The following is a 15,044-nucleotide window of genomic DNA, read 5'->3' on the forward strand; positions in this document are numbered from 1 at the left end:
AATAGCCTTAGTGTTTTCTTAAGTTTCTTAAAAATGTAGCTTCACTATTGTCTTGCTTTGTATGTTGTCCTAGGTTTTGGTTTTTTAGGGTTTTTTTGTTTGTTTGTTTTGACATGTCTTACATCAGTCTAATTCTCTTGTCTTTATTTCACTTTTTTTTTTTTTTTTTTTGGCCTGGAAGCCCTCAGAATTTTTTATTTTCAAAGTTGGATAGTTTTATTAGGGTATGTATCAGAGTTGATCATTCTGGTCAGTTTTCCTGGTGTGCCCTTTCTATGTGCAGATTGAAGTCTTATTTTTGGAAAGTTTTCTTGAATTGCAGTTTTAAAAGTATTGCATTCTTTTTTGTCCTTCTGGGACATCAATTAAATATATGGTGGACGCTTTTTGCCTGACTTTGTTTCAGCTACTTTGTGATTTTTTTTTGTTACTTCTTACTTAATTTTTATTTGCATTTTTTTTCTCTGGTTTTATACAAGATAACGTTAAATTTTTAACTAAGTCTTTGCTCCCTGGAGCACCATGTAATTTAATCTGGTATAATTTTGCTTTTTTCTATTCCTACATTCAACCAACCCATTTTATCTCTCCTTATTTTAGTACAGTTCTGTTCATAGTACTTGTACTTCTAATTCAGTCTATTTTTTTCATGTACTAGTTTTTCATATACTCTTACTTGATATTTTATTTAGTTGGGGTGTGCTGATACAGTTTTCTTTAGCTTCTGGGTTTCCTCTTTGGAGGGAATGGGATTTTTCAAGAGCAGAAATGAATTGTGTTAATGTTGGGGAAAGAGAAAGCTAGTGTACCTTGTTTCTTTTTTTATTACCACCAGATACTCCATGTTCTTTAGAATGTTTTGTTTCCTTCTCCTACCTCATTCTTGTCTGGATGCCGTGCTTTACCAAAGCCACTGCTTCCAATCCTGTGCATCTAGTGTTGTGGCCCATCTATGAGGCACCCACCTATGTTCACAATTTTGTCATTTAATGCTGTACTTCCTCTTTCTAGGGATGATTTTACCTTTGCTGTGCCTAACCCCTGTTTCTTTCTATCCCATTCCACAGCATCTCTTAAACTTCCCCTTACTTGCTCTCCTCACTCACAGGCTTGCCATCGGCAGGAGAGAAGTGGGAGTCTCTTGGAATTGATCTCTGTTTACAGGTCATTTGAAGGCCATGGTGTTCTGTGTCTCTTATAATGCTGAAGGTTGAAGTCACTTCAGGTCTAACTTACTCTCCACGTTGAATTTATCATTTCATTTAGGAGGCTGTGGGGATATTTAGAATCAGACAGCCACCATTGTTCTCCAAACCCGAAATGTCCTTTTCCTGTTTTAAACATAAATTTGCTAGTTTGTGAAATCCAAAATTCCTGAGAACTGTGAATTGAAAAACTGGGTCTTAAAGGTAAATCATTCACTCTGTGTTTTCCACTGGGACAGATTGAACAGAAACCTCTTGGTTCTTCTTAGTTTTTCCTGTCCCCTTTGCCCAGAAGCAGCACTACTAGGAAAGAAGCTCTGTTTTCCTCTTTTCTCTAGTCTTGGTACTCTTACTGTTAACTTGCAGGTTATGACAAATTTCTGTTCTGAGAAAGTTCTAAGTGGCATACTCATGTTGCTAAAATGGAATATTTGTGGATTTTAAATTATGAAAGAATGTGACTAAGTTCAGTGACTTTCCAGTCATCCAATGAACTATGCATAATATCAACTGTGATAAAAGATGTAATAATATGCATATTGAGTAAAATTTAGTGTTACTAATGATGTCTCAACCCTCTGGCTGCCGTAACACAATACCATAAATGGCATGGTTTAAACAACAACAATATATTTGCTTTCAGTTCTGGAGGCTGGAAGTCCGAGATCTGGGTGCCAGCATGGTCAGGTTCGGTGAGAACATTCATCCTAGCTTGTCTATTCCTGGCTGCTTTCTTATTGTGTTCTCACCTAGCAGAGGACGATGGTGGAGGGAGAGAGGGAGAGCAAGTCCCGAGTCTGGTATTTTTTATAAGGGCACTAATCTCATGGAGGCCCTACCATCATGACCTTATCTAAACCTACTTATCTCCTTAAGGCCCCATCTCCAAATACCTTCACAGTAGGCTGTGATATAGGAAATATGGATGACACAATTCAGTCTATAGTTACATTCAAGATACTGCCTGCCTGCCGGGAATATGGGATTCAAGATTTGTGGGGCAAAGTCTGGTACCTGAGGTTGAGTAGAAGAGTATTCTTGAAAACAACAAAACTAAGTTGTATTGTTGGTATTATCGTGTGATAAAATGGAGACCAGTCTGACAAAAAATTGAAGAGGGCACTGGAGATATCAGCCAAAAGAAATGGTGAGTGCTCCTTAGGGAAGTGCTATAAAAAGCAGGAGAACACCACTAAAGAAAACGGTGAGAGATGAAGGTCCACTACTAGTATATTAGTTATTCCAGAAAAGGTCCCACAAGAGGGAAAAACAAAAAATAAACTGACTTAGACATAATAGAGAGAGTCCTTACTTCCAGCCTGTTACACTTTATTAGAAGACTATTTGTAAATGGAGATTACATTGAAAGTTTTATTTTCATAAAATTTGTGGGTGGAATAACTTCATACTAGCTGTGTGACCTTATATATCATAACTTCCTGAACTTCAAAGTAGGACTTTGTATTAGGGTTCTACAGAGAAACGAAACCAATAGGTTTTAGATACATATAAAACCTACTATTGAACCTGTGTGTGTGTGTGTATGATTTATTACAAGGAATTGCGTCATTTGATTATGAAGGTTAGTAAATCACAAGATCTGCAGGATGAGTTGAGCAGGCTAGAGTCCCAGGAGATTCAATGTTTTAATTCCAGTTTGAGTTGGAAGGCCTGTTAACCAGAACTTTGGTGCAGTTCCCATCTGAGGACAAGATAAAAAGCTAATGGGAAGGCAATCAGGTAGAGAATTCTCTTTCTCAGGGAGGGTCAGATTTTTTTTTTTTCTGGTAAGTGCTTTGACTGATTGGATGAGACCCACCCACACTACAGAAGCAATGTGCTTTAGGCTGGCTATGATTTAAATATTAATCTCAAAAAAAAAAAAAAAAGTTAAACTCATTCAAAACATGCAAAAGCACCCAAAATAATCTTTGACCAATTAGCTGGTCAATCCCTGGTCCACTGAAGCTCACACATAAATACAACCATCACAGCCTGCAAGGAGGGTAGAGCAAGTACATGGGGGCAACAAAAAAAAAAAAAAAAAAGAAAAAAGAAAAACCACAAAGATATAATGAATTTCAGCTATAAAACTTTATAAAAAAAGAAATTAGCGGAAAACCTCCTAGTGGAGGAATCCAAACATTACCATATAAATGCATCAAAATCTTGCACTCCGCATTAACTAATTTATTTGCTACTGTTTTGTAAAGATGTTAAATAAGAAAGCAAACTGCTTCAGGAAAGGTGTCCCTTCACCTGGGCACCTTGCCTTGGTAGCTACAAATTATCAATAGGACATGGTTCCAAAGGAAATCTGAAGAAGAAGAAATTACATAGATTAAATTCTAAATGGAATTAAGATTTCTGTGGTATTGAAAATGGCTGAAAACTGGTCTATTTCTCTTATGTTCTTGATTGGCATTTGTGTCTGACCTTTTTATAATGTTTGTGCATTTCTCTTTTCTATTAAGCTTTTCCCAAAAATTATTTGAGAGAGTTTTTATGATTTTGACAGTTTGACATTTATATTCCAAGCAGAAATGCTAAGTTTTTTCAAGCATGTATACGAAGGTCTTTGAGAGAATAAACCCAGTCATTTGATACCACTGCAGACTGCAGGGAAATAGCAGTCATCTTTCTAAACCAAATCAGCTATTCATGAGCTTATTTAATACTTCATTGTATTCTATAATTATCCTACAGTGTCTGGTTTTGCGAGTATAAATAGGAAGTTACTCTCTGCATACCACTTTACTCACATATTTCTTATGTTTCCCCCCCTTTTTTTTTTTTTTTATGGTTCTTCCAAGTGCTAGATGAGTTAGTCTGGTATCCTCCAGACTCCTTTTCTGAAGGAAACTACCCCACCATGGTCATTGCTACAGAGAAAGGATTTTGGCTATTTCTGTCATCCATGCCAGCTACACTGATGGGAACAGGGGCAGCAATCTTGTCCAAGGTCTAAATTTCTGGTGATGGCCTTTGAGATTGCCAGTCTGTAGTGTGGCTCTGTTCAGTCATGATGAGCTGGGTGGCTTCAGACTTTTGCTCCAAATTCTAAACTGAAGAATTCTAAAAATTGGTTGGCAGTGGGAAAGGAGGCTGAAGATACATAGGGAGGCTGTAAAGCAGAAGGAGCACACCTGAATCACCATTAGAAGGAAGCAGAAACCATGGGTAAAGATGAGGTTGTTGGGTTCCCCAGTAACGGGTTCATGATTAAAGGAGCGAGACTGATACAAAACGAAGGTCAAGCAAAGCTTTATTTCGCGCCAAGCATCGAGAATCAAACGGACCATCAAACCGACCCCTCCCTGCCTCACAGACTAACTTTTATAGAGCAAAGGCCATGTGGTTGGGCCTGGCCACACAGAGGTGGCCAATGAGATTGTAACACACAGAGAAAGCTGCACAGTCATGCTAGGTCACACATAAGTGACCAACTGAATTACAATTTACCCTATAGTAGATATTTGAACTAGTCTATCAACTTGGTCAGAATTGGTGCCCAAAGGGCGGGGCCCACACTCCTTGGTAGCTAGGGAGACAGTATATGCGCTCCACTGATTGGCTGTCTCCACCTGACCCGACTCATCCCTGCATTCGGATTTGTTTTTAAGTCAGTCCCCTGGGGGAGGGGGGGTGGGGCAGGGTCAGTTTAAGTTTTAATGTATAAACAACAAAATGGCTGTTCAATACAAGATGGAATCGCTCTGGCTTTTAAATAGGTCCTTACAAGGTGAAAAAAACTGATCAGAGGTTGTCAGTTTATAGTGAAAAAATAGTGTAGAAATACAAAAAGAAACTGTTTGTTTGGATCCAAAACCACCTTTCAACAAACTTGGCTGTGCTCTAATTCCTTACTTCAATCTCTCCCTCCCTCCCAATCCCTCTTCTATATAACAAACTCCCATCACTTGGCTACCTAAGTAAGTTTGTTTTTCATAACCCAAACAGCCTGTCCTGCATTGCCTCAAGGTAGTGTTGGGGTAGCTCTATTTATGGAGTACTGATCATTAAGTATTCACATTTATTTTCCTAATGCCAGAACACTATATGTATTCTCTTCTTTTCTCCACATTTTCCCCAACGTGTTCCCACCCCCTTGTCTTTGCTGATAATTTACCAGTAAAAAAGAAGGAAGGGAGAGATAAAATGGGAGTAGACAGTATCTTAACGTATTCCTTTTCGCTCTGTGGGGGTGCTCAGTGCTCAGTGTCAAAACTGATCTAAACTAATCTAAATTTTCTTTTAATTTAGGAAAGAATGATCCCTAAAATTTGACCAATAACTAATAAAAGACAGCTAGATTTTTTGTTTGTTTTCCCACTTTTTCCCCCCATCTGAGAGGAAAAAAACACACAACAGAACTTCTCTGTTCGCAGGTAACCAGGAAAAGCACAAAAGGACAACAATCTTTCCCTATTTGCTGCCTCTGAGTTCAAAATACAAAAGGCAGAGAAACAGGAAAAATGATTTCAGCTGTTGCTTTCCTATGCCGCGTGGTCAGAAGGCTGATCTATATTGATCCCCTGTCTTCTCCCTTCTTTCCATCCTCGCCAAATACAAAATATCTAGGAGAACACACTCCAGCGTATATGGCTGGTTCTTAATTGGACATGTCACTTAGCTAATCCTCAAAAAATCTGGCTCCAAACGAGTCAAACACTCCCCTTATTATTGCTTCTAACCTTGCATATTCTCTAGTATTTTCTAACAAGACAAATGTTATCTTCCTAGTTGTTTATATCTGTTAGGAATGTATTAAGTTACAGGAACAGAACTCTAAGTAATGTTTAAATAAATAGGGTTTTTGTTGGTTTTTTTGTTTGTTTGTTTGCTTTACGATTTTATTTATTTAAGAGAAAGCGAGAGAGAGCACAAGCTGGTGAAAGACCCCCCCCCCCTCACTGGGAGTAGGGAGAGGTGGAAGCAGACTCTCCACTGAGCGGGGAGCCTGATGCTGGGCTCCATCCCAGAACCCTGGGATCATGACCTGGGCAGAAGACAGACCCTTAACTGACTGAGCCGCCCAAGTCCTCCACCCTTTTTTTCTTTACTGTAACAATAAATCTTGAATAACACAGTTGCTGGTGTTGGTTAAGTGGCTCAGGTATTGATTTTCTGAGATTTTTATAGTTTTTCCCTTAGCTATTCCAGTCATCATGTCAACATTCAGGACAGGATAAAGAGAAGAGGGAGTACCTTTCCTGTTTTATATAAAGCGTAAGGCTTTCCAGGGCTCCAATAGTATTCCACTTACAGTTTCATTGTCTAGAATGGTGTCATTGTCATTCCTGCCTGTAAGGGAATCTGGAAAGTCAGATTGTCTCTCCTGGTGTTGGGCACGACGTTCTTCTGTATGTAATGGGGGTTCTCTGAGCAAGACAGAGGCAGGAGAGAGATGCTGGATAGGAAACCCAGGCTGCTTGCAAGACAGCTGGAAGAAGGATGTCAAATGGCTCCTTTAGGAGCCTTTTTGAGCCTCAGAAATATTTTGGCATTTGATCTTATGTAAACTTGCCCTTGCCACATTAACTCTGGGAATTGTAAGTTTATGGATACCTGAACAAAGGAAAATGAGAACCTGACCAAGGAAATGGTTGCAGCACCTATATCTCACTGTTGCAAATGACGATACCAAATAACCGGTACTCTGAGAAACAAGGAGTATTACAAGAGGCAGGCACTCTTGGAGAAGGGGCACTAGCATGGGCACCCGAGTGGAGAGGAGAGGTGTTCTGTGACTCCTACATGTAAAAGCTGAACTGACCCCACAGCCAGTGGCTTCCCTGAGGGAGGCCTTCCTCATAAACTCAGCTGGCCAGCTATGGTGCTTCACCTGCTTGAGCTCCACTTCTGAAATTGTCACTCTTAACTTTCAGCTTGAAAAAATTTTAAAACTACACTAACTACAAGAATAGTGCAGTAATATCTACATATGTGTGTGTGTGTGTGTATAGTTGTTATATAATATACATGATCGCTATTGTTGAGTATAGCACTGTATAATAATCCCTTACTGACTGATCTGTCTCACACTACTAGACCATAAGCTTCAGGAGAGTAGGTCTGTCTTTGCCACTTTATATTAGCAGTGCTGAATGCTATGCTTAGCACATAGTGTCAATGCATGAAAGCGAATGGCCAGGTCAATAAACAACTACATTTAAATTGTATTCTTTTCAGAGAATCCATTGCCATTATCAAGTACAAAAATATCCACCTGTGATCCAATAAGAAAAACTGGTAGTGCAGGGTTCAGGGTCAGAGAGGTGCAGAAATGCTTGACTGATGGATCCATTAGTTGATCCATATGATTACATGGTCATCATATTTTTTAAAAAAGTACTTGCTGCTAGTGTGAATGTAGTATATTACCTAGGATATAGCATCTTTTCTTTTCCTCGGAAGCCCATAGCATTCTTATACTTTTCCCTCCCCCCTTTTTAAAACTGGGCACTGGAAGGGACTTTTACAGATCTTTTGATCTAATCTTATAATTTTACTGGTGAAGATTCTGAAACCAGAGACGTTCACACGTCTCCCCAAGGAGAGTGTCACACAGCTGATTATTGGTATAAATTTGCATCACTTTTCCCTTGAGACCTGACTGACTTCCCTACATGTAGCATCCTGCTTGGTAAATTTATGTGCTAGATCATTACCACTGTTGCATTTTCTCAGTAGGGGGATGGATGAAATCTTCCTGGGCTAAGTGCCCTGAGTCACACACGCACACACATGCGTACACAGGCACACACACACACACACACACACACACCCCTGAGGTGGCCGTGAACACACATAATCAGCACTCCTACCATCTGCTCAACCCATGTGTAACTCCCTGCCTCATTCGTGAGTGTATTTTTAACGCTTTTCTTTAAGGGACCTCATGTTTTTCAGACATCGGCAAAAATTAATCTTGAAAATTACAAAATCAAAATATGTTGAGTTAATTAAGATCCATTTTCTCTGACAGCATTTGGTCTAGGCAATGATTGCAAAACTTCATCTGCATTTTGTAAGATGGCTTCTCTGTGAGTACACTTGCAACAACTTGATTTAGGAGTGTACTTCTGATATTAATTTGACTATTGCTGCTCCTGCCACGGAGAAGCAGAGCCCACTGGTCTTTAGGGCTCTTTATCAGAGAACCATGCTTGGGAGCACCGTGTTCTGTGGGAAATATTTATTGAGGCAATGTTCTCTCTTGGGATCCCAGCTTTCAATCTTTTAAAGTACAGTTTGTCTCAGAACTTTGCTTTTTATAAGTTTTGAATTCCTTTTTATTGCCTTTCTTCTTTTGCTTTCCTAGACAGAATTTCTTAGCGTAAACAAAGGTGAAGTGGCAGCATTTTTCACAGTACCCTGGATTTTTTAGAGTTTTTGTTGTTGTGATCAGTGGAGGATTGGCCCTGGAAAAAAGAATGTATAAAACAGATTAAAAAATATATATACATTCCTTTTTCTTTGGGCTCCTTTTAATTAAAAGATTCATTCAATAAATATTTATTGGGTGTTTACTATGTACCAAGCAAGCTAGCTGTGCTATGTGCTCAATAAGTATATTATTATAATGATTGTATTTACATTTTATACTAGTTTAATAATAAGCATGATAACAGCATACATTTATATACATAAACTGTCTTTCTTGCATTTCCACATCTCATCTGAACCTCAAAGCAAGTGTTTGAAATGGACATGTAGGAACTTTGTAGGACACTTGGGACTGTAGAAACAGAAGCCCCCAAAAGATAAATGTCCAGAGTTACATGGATCTGGGCAAGGACTGCATGAAAATCCAGGTTTTCTGACGCTGACCTTGGAGCTCTTGTCCTATTGTATTGTATACCTCTTGGAGATATTTTCATCTCCAAAATTCACCTCTGCCACCCCAGTGTGTGATCAGTTCTCACCCAAAGCACTATGGATGCCTGTGGTTCTGCCTTGTGAGGCAACTTGTATGAGAAACTCCTGGTCTCACACTCGTATGTGTCTCCTCTCTCAATCTCTGTTTCTGTCTCCATTGTATATACATGTATATATGTACATGTACATGTAGGTGTATGTGTTTATGTACATGTACCTGTACATGTATATGTATATGTAGTATCTTCCCTGAGGCTAAGCCATTCAGAGAATTCATATTGAATAAAAATCTACTTACCTTCTAGAAAAAAGTTCTAAATGTTTTATAAATAAAACATCTAATTCTTGGGATTTGGGCCCTCGAATTGTCTAAGATCATATTATGACACAATTATTATACTGCTTTGGTTATGGGAAAAAGTTATATCTGTTATTATTAAAAATAGATTCGACTGTGCCAAACAGATCCGGTCTTCTTAGAGCAAACTTTGATTTATTGCCATTAGCAATCCTAAGGCAGAAAATTTTTTTTCAAAGTGATAAAAAAAGAAACACACAGATACATACACTAATTGCATTTAATAATTAATCTTAAAAAAAATTGATGGGTAGTTGGTCTCCCTGGGATGAATTTAGATGTAAAGAACTTCTTAGAAGCAATGAAACTGATTATAGAATCTCAACTTAAATACAAAATATCATAAGGTGGATAATTTTGCTTCATTCTGTTTACAGTTAACAATATTCCAATCCCTCCTACCTGGAGTTTGCAGGAAATTTGCCTTCCCTTGACTGTGTACTAATAGTAAAACTAATTCATGTGCCTAATGTTTTTATAGTTTATATACAACTTTGGCCATATTATCTCATTTTTTAAAGATTTTATTTATTTATTTATTTGACAGAGATACAGCGAGAGAGCGAACACAAGCAAAGGGAGTGGGAGAGGGAGAAGCAGTTTTCCTGCAGAGTGGGGAGCCCAATGTGAGACTCTATCCCAGGACCCAGTGATCATGACCTGAGTTGAAGGCAGATGTTGAAGATGCTTAGCGACTGAGCCACCCAGTTGCCCCATATTATTTCATTTTAACCTTAAAAGAATTCTACAATAAACAATATTGCTATCTTTGAGTCATTACTCAATTTGGCCTGGGATTATAGGGTCTGAAAATGAGAGAACCAAGACCTGACCCTGATACTCTGACTCCAAACTCAAATTCCTTTGACTTCATTCCTAGTGCATGCTTTCTGTTTCCTCATTTTTTACACATCTCAGCTTCCAAACTGGAGTTGAATTTACCCTGGTGTTTACCAGATCGCTCTGCATAGGGTTTTACACATAAAAGGATCTGGGTTTTCAGTTCCAGCTTTGCTACTTCTTTGCTGGGTGATCTTAGAGAAGTTATTTAATCATCTAAAGATGAAGTCTCAGCTTCTTCATCTATAAAGTGGTGATCACAATAGTTCCCACATCATAGGATATTAGAGTAAATTAAATGAAATCATTCGTGTAAAGTCTTAGCACAGACAGTATCATGGCATTATTAGATAATCCAATTTACAAGTTATGTAAGTTTAGGCAAGACACTTAATCTTGTCTAGTTTCATCATTGTTAAAAAAGATTGGGAAAATATTAAGTATCTTGCAGGGATAGCATGAAGTTTAAATAAAATAATGTTTTTGAAAGTGCCTAATAGTCTTTGGAATGCAATAATTTTTCATTTTCAACCTACCTGCTTTCTGTCTTTCTTCAAGGAGAAAAATCAATAAATGTCTACTGGATTTCCAGTAACTCTTTTCATGCAAAGATTTTATGACCATGTTTTAGTGGTTCTATACACGGATGCAAGTGTTCGATATCAAGGTGACTTTGACAAACTGTTCTGAAACTCCTAGTAGAATAAACTACAGTGTCCTCTCAGAGAGGTGACAGAAAGGAATTTGGTGACCTAGTCTAGAGTAATCGTCCAGAAAGTGGCTCCCCAATGACAGGCCCATTGTCAACCAGCCCACAGGTACTTTGGGCACAGACATGGAATTTCAAGGAGAAGGACTTATTAAAGCAAAGAGGTGTTCAAAAGTGATTATCTGTTGGGAACTTCCACCAGAATTTGCATAAAAAGATTGAACTTGAGAATATATATTTTTTAAAGATTTTATTTGTTTATTTGAGATAGCGAGAGAGAGATGGGGAGAGAGAGAGGAGAGAGAGGAAATGCACGAATTGGGGAAGGGCAGAGGGAGAAGCAGGCTCCTCACTGAGCAGGGAATCCTACCCAGGACCCTGGGATCATGACCTGAGCCAAAGGCAAATACTTAATAGACTCAGCCACGCGGGTGCCCCTTGAACTTGAGAATATATTTAAGCAGTGATTTTTAATATCTAATTTATTGCATCCTATGTGTCTACTGATACAAGAAAATCACAGTGGTAGAAGGCATGTTTTCAAATGGTAGAAATACATGTAAATAATTAGAATTAATTTTATCATTCCACTTCCACATATTTTTACATTTGGCTGCCACTGCTTGCTTCTACCAGAACTAAAGTATATGATAGGCAATGTATTACAGAATTATATATTTAGTCATTTTAGGATATATCATTATTTTGTGAATTCTCAGTGTTCAAACACTTGAACAGTCTGAGAAGTGCTGTTATGAAAATATAGTTTTGTTACTTTGGACATTGTTCGGCAGATCAAAAAAGGCAAACATTATGTTGTTTAAGATTAATCAAAGTTCTGCTTTCTCAAAAGATAGGATTAATTTAAAACCAAAATTTACTGTTATTTGTGTCTCTGAGCAATGGTGGGTGTGTCTCATTCATCATTGCTTTTCTGGTGTCCAGACCAGAATGAGGACTCCACACATTTCCATCTTACATAGAAACTGCATGTATAAAAAAGGCTCTGTTTCAAAAGTGCTTAAATGGTTTCTCTAAGTGCTTTGAGGACCCAATCTTAAATTTTGTTTCCCTCATTCATCTTATTTTTCATGAAATTCTGTCTGTGTTTCTGATTCAGTGCTACCTATTGTCAGGACCCTTCCCCGAAAACTCAAAGCTATTGGTGAAGTTAACTTTCTGTCCAACCCATTTTATAAATGTGCACACAGGACCGTAGCGTTGTGTGGTTTATGCAAAGCTCTGTGAGGGCAAGGCAAGTCTAGAGCCTTAGTGTGGTATCATCCTTGTTCTTAGAGAGTTAATGTAGTAGCAGACAGAGATGCACAGGCAGATAATTATACGGCAAAGCAGAAAGAAAAAGTGCTGTGCTTAAAGTATAAACAAAATGCTGTGGTTGCAGAGTGGAAGGAGTAATTAATTCAAACTGGGAGGATCAGGGACAAGGAAGGAAAGAAGCTAATATTTATAGAGAGCTTAAAAGTTGCCCAAGGCAAGCCTAGTTCTTTCCCTCAGGCTCTGGCAGGGGCTTGTGTTTAAACTGAGCTGGGGCATGTTTGGTCCCTGGGGCCATATTGGGAAGGCAAGGGTTCAAGAAGCAAGGATACCGGGGGACCCCCTTTTTCTATCCCCGAAGAACAGGGTCTGGGACAGCCTTGACTTGGGAGGGTTAGGTAGAAAACTGGGTTGGCAAGGGAAAGCTGCTTTCTGTTACAGCGAGGAACTGGAGGGAGAATTCTAGGCAAAGATGAAGAATGTCAGGAAGATTCAGCTTCAGTGTAAGGGGAGGGCAAGCAAAAAAAGGGGAATTGGAGCAAAGACAAGGCCCACATTTACCCAAGTGGGTATAAATCATGGGGTGGACTGGGGAATTCTGAAAAGGACACCAAGGGAAGCATGTTCAGCAGGGAGACTGATTCAGTGCCAAGGTTCCAAAGGAAGCACGGGCCAGCGGATCCAAGAGCTTGGTCTGCTCTCTTCCACGAGGCAGCACTCCACTGGGCGCTGAGTGTCTGCGGGTCCCTACAGGGAAGGGAGCAAGGGTCCCCTAGTTGGCCAGCCTTCTCTCTGACGAAACCATCCACCTCTCGAGAGCACAGACTGTCTTCATCACTGCACACTGCCCCATAGAACCCGGTATTGGATTGACCATGTGGCAGGATTTTACACAACCATAACTGACTCATGGCAAACAGGAGGGTAAATTTCATCAGAGTCAAGAGGCTAGTTATGGATTTTACAGTGCTGTGGAAGTTTAACCCGAAAATTAACCGCACAGTTACAAAAAAGGTTAAAGCCATTTAAGACTTTATGATCAAGAATTTTTTCTAACGCTGTAATTTTACATAAAGAAAACTGTGTCAATTGATTAACTTCTGCGGTAATTTATTAGCTGCTCATTATACTTTCCTGTTTTGACTAATGAAAACGTTTAGAGCTGCATCTTTATGGAAGCTAAGTAGGCCAGGCATTTTTACTGTCTTAGGATAATTAAGAGAATTTGGCGTCGCTAGGCAATGGGATACCTACCTCTCCTGGTACAGCTTCAGAAAATGGTTTTTCTATTTCCTCAGCCTTCCCTCATTAGTGTCTCTTCCTGAACCAAGCCCAACTCTCCAGAATATCGCTATAAAATATTTTACAAACATGTATGGGACTGATCCAACTGCTCTAAACTATTACTAATTTTCTAATTAGGTTGGAAGAAAGACCTATTTCGTTCCTATGTGAGATAACTTAGGGGAATTTATAATATTAGGGCTTCAAAACATTTTCCTAACTTACATGAAGGTCTAAATCAGGAAAGGCAAATTTGTGATAAGCATGCCCCCCTTTGGCTTTCTGTGCCTGTGTTACAAATCTGCAAGGTCACCACTCATTTCCTACGACTTCAGAATCCTTCTCAACACAGCGCTGTAGACAGCAAGAGGTTGGGATTGGTGTGAAAGATGATCTAGTCAGGTTATTGCTCCCACAGGCCTATAAACCCCTCAGGCACGGGCACGGGTCTAATTCAGGACATGACAGACAGTCAATAAATGGTTTTTGGAATGAACCATGGGCAGAGAGATGGATAAATTAAATGGATGTGTGAATGACATTTCTTTCTCCCTCTTTTCCTCCCTCTCTTCCTTCCTTCCTTCCTTTCATTGTTTCTTTCTTTCAGCTGGTACAGGAATGCCTGGAGGTTGCTTCCTTCTCTGTGTTCTAGGGAATGTACTGTGTGCATCACCAAGGGTCATGTGAATACCAGCTAGAATATCTATCGTAGAATGATGGGGCTGGAAGAGACCTCAGAAAATACTGAGTGACAGCTTTTCAGTTTTACAGAGACGAACCTAAGGTACAGAGAGAGTGCCCATCCCTAGAGCTGTCCCTGAAGCTCTGGAGCCATATTCCATACCTTATTAACTCCGTGGCTTCTGGCATTTTCTTTACCTCTTCATTGGTAAAGCGGAGACAGTGACCTTGTCTGCTTTCCAGGGTTGTGGTAAAGCTTAACAAGAAAATAAATGCAAAGTGCTTAGTGTAGTGCCTAGCACATGGTAAATACTAAAAAAGAGTTAACTTTTCTCTTTTTTTCCTTCCCTTTCATTAGTATTTGCTGAGCTAGTGATGGTACTATAAGTGGTTTTATTACGAAGTATATCTTGTTATGCTGTGGGTCTTCCCTTTATATGCCATGAATTGAACAACATTTCCATTTTAGATACATAGAAACTAAGACAAAGAGAAAGTAAAGGAACAGATTCTTATAATTAAGAATAAAATATTTCCTACGCGAAAAACATATAATTCCAGAATGTCTTTCTCTTTTCTTTTGGCGAACCCTATTATTTCACAATATAGAACATGCTTCAGAGAAAATGTATTTATAAAACTTGTCTTTAAATAATATAGCCATGAAGTTTAATTAAAAGTGAGTGGGCTGAATTATCCTTTTAGAAAAAGTCCCATATGCACATCACATATTCAGACCTTCAGGTCAGTAATTAGTCGGGGTTCGGGAGTGGTGAAGAAAAGTTTTAGTTGGCTTCACTTTGGTTGCCAG

This window comes from Mustela lutreola, chromosome 2 (assembly GCF_030435805.1).
Source record: "Mustela lutreola isolate mMusLut2 chromosome 2, mMusLut2.pri, whole genome shotgun sequence".
In the NCBI taxonomy this organism is placed as follows: Eukaryota; Metazoa; Chordata; class Mammalia; order Carnivora; family Mustelidae; genus Mustela; species Mustela lutreola.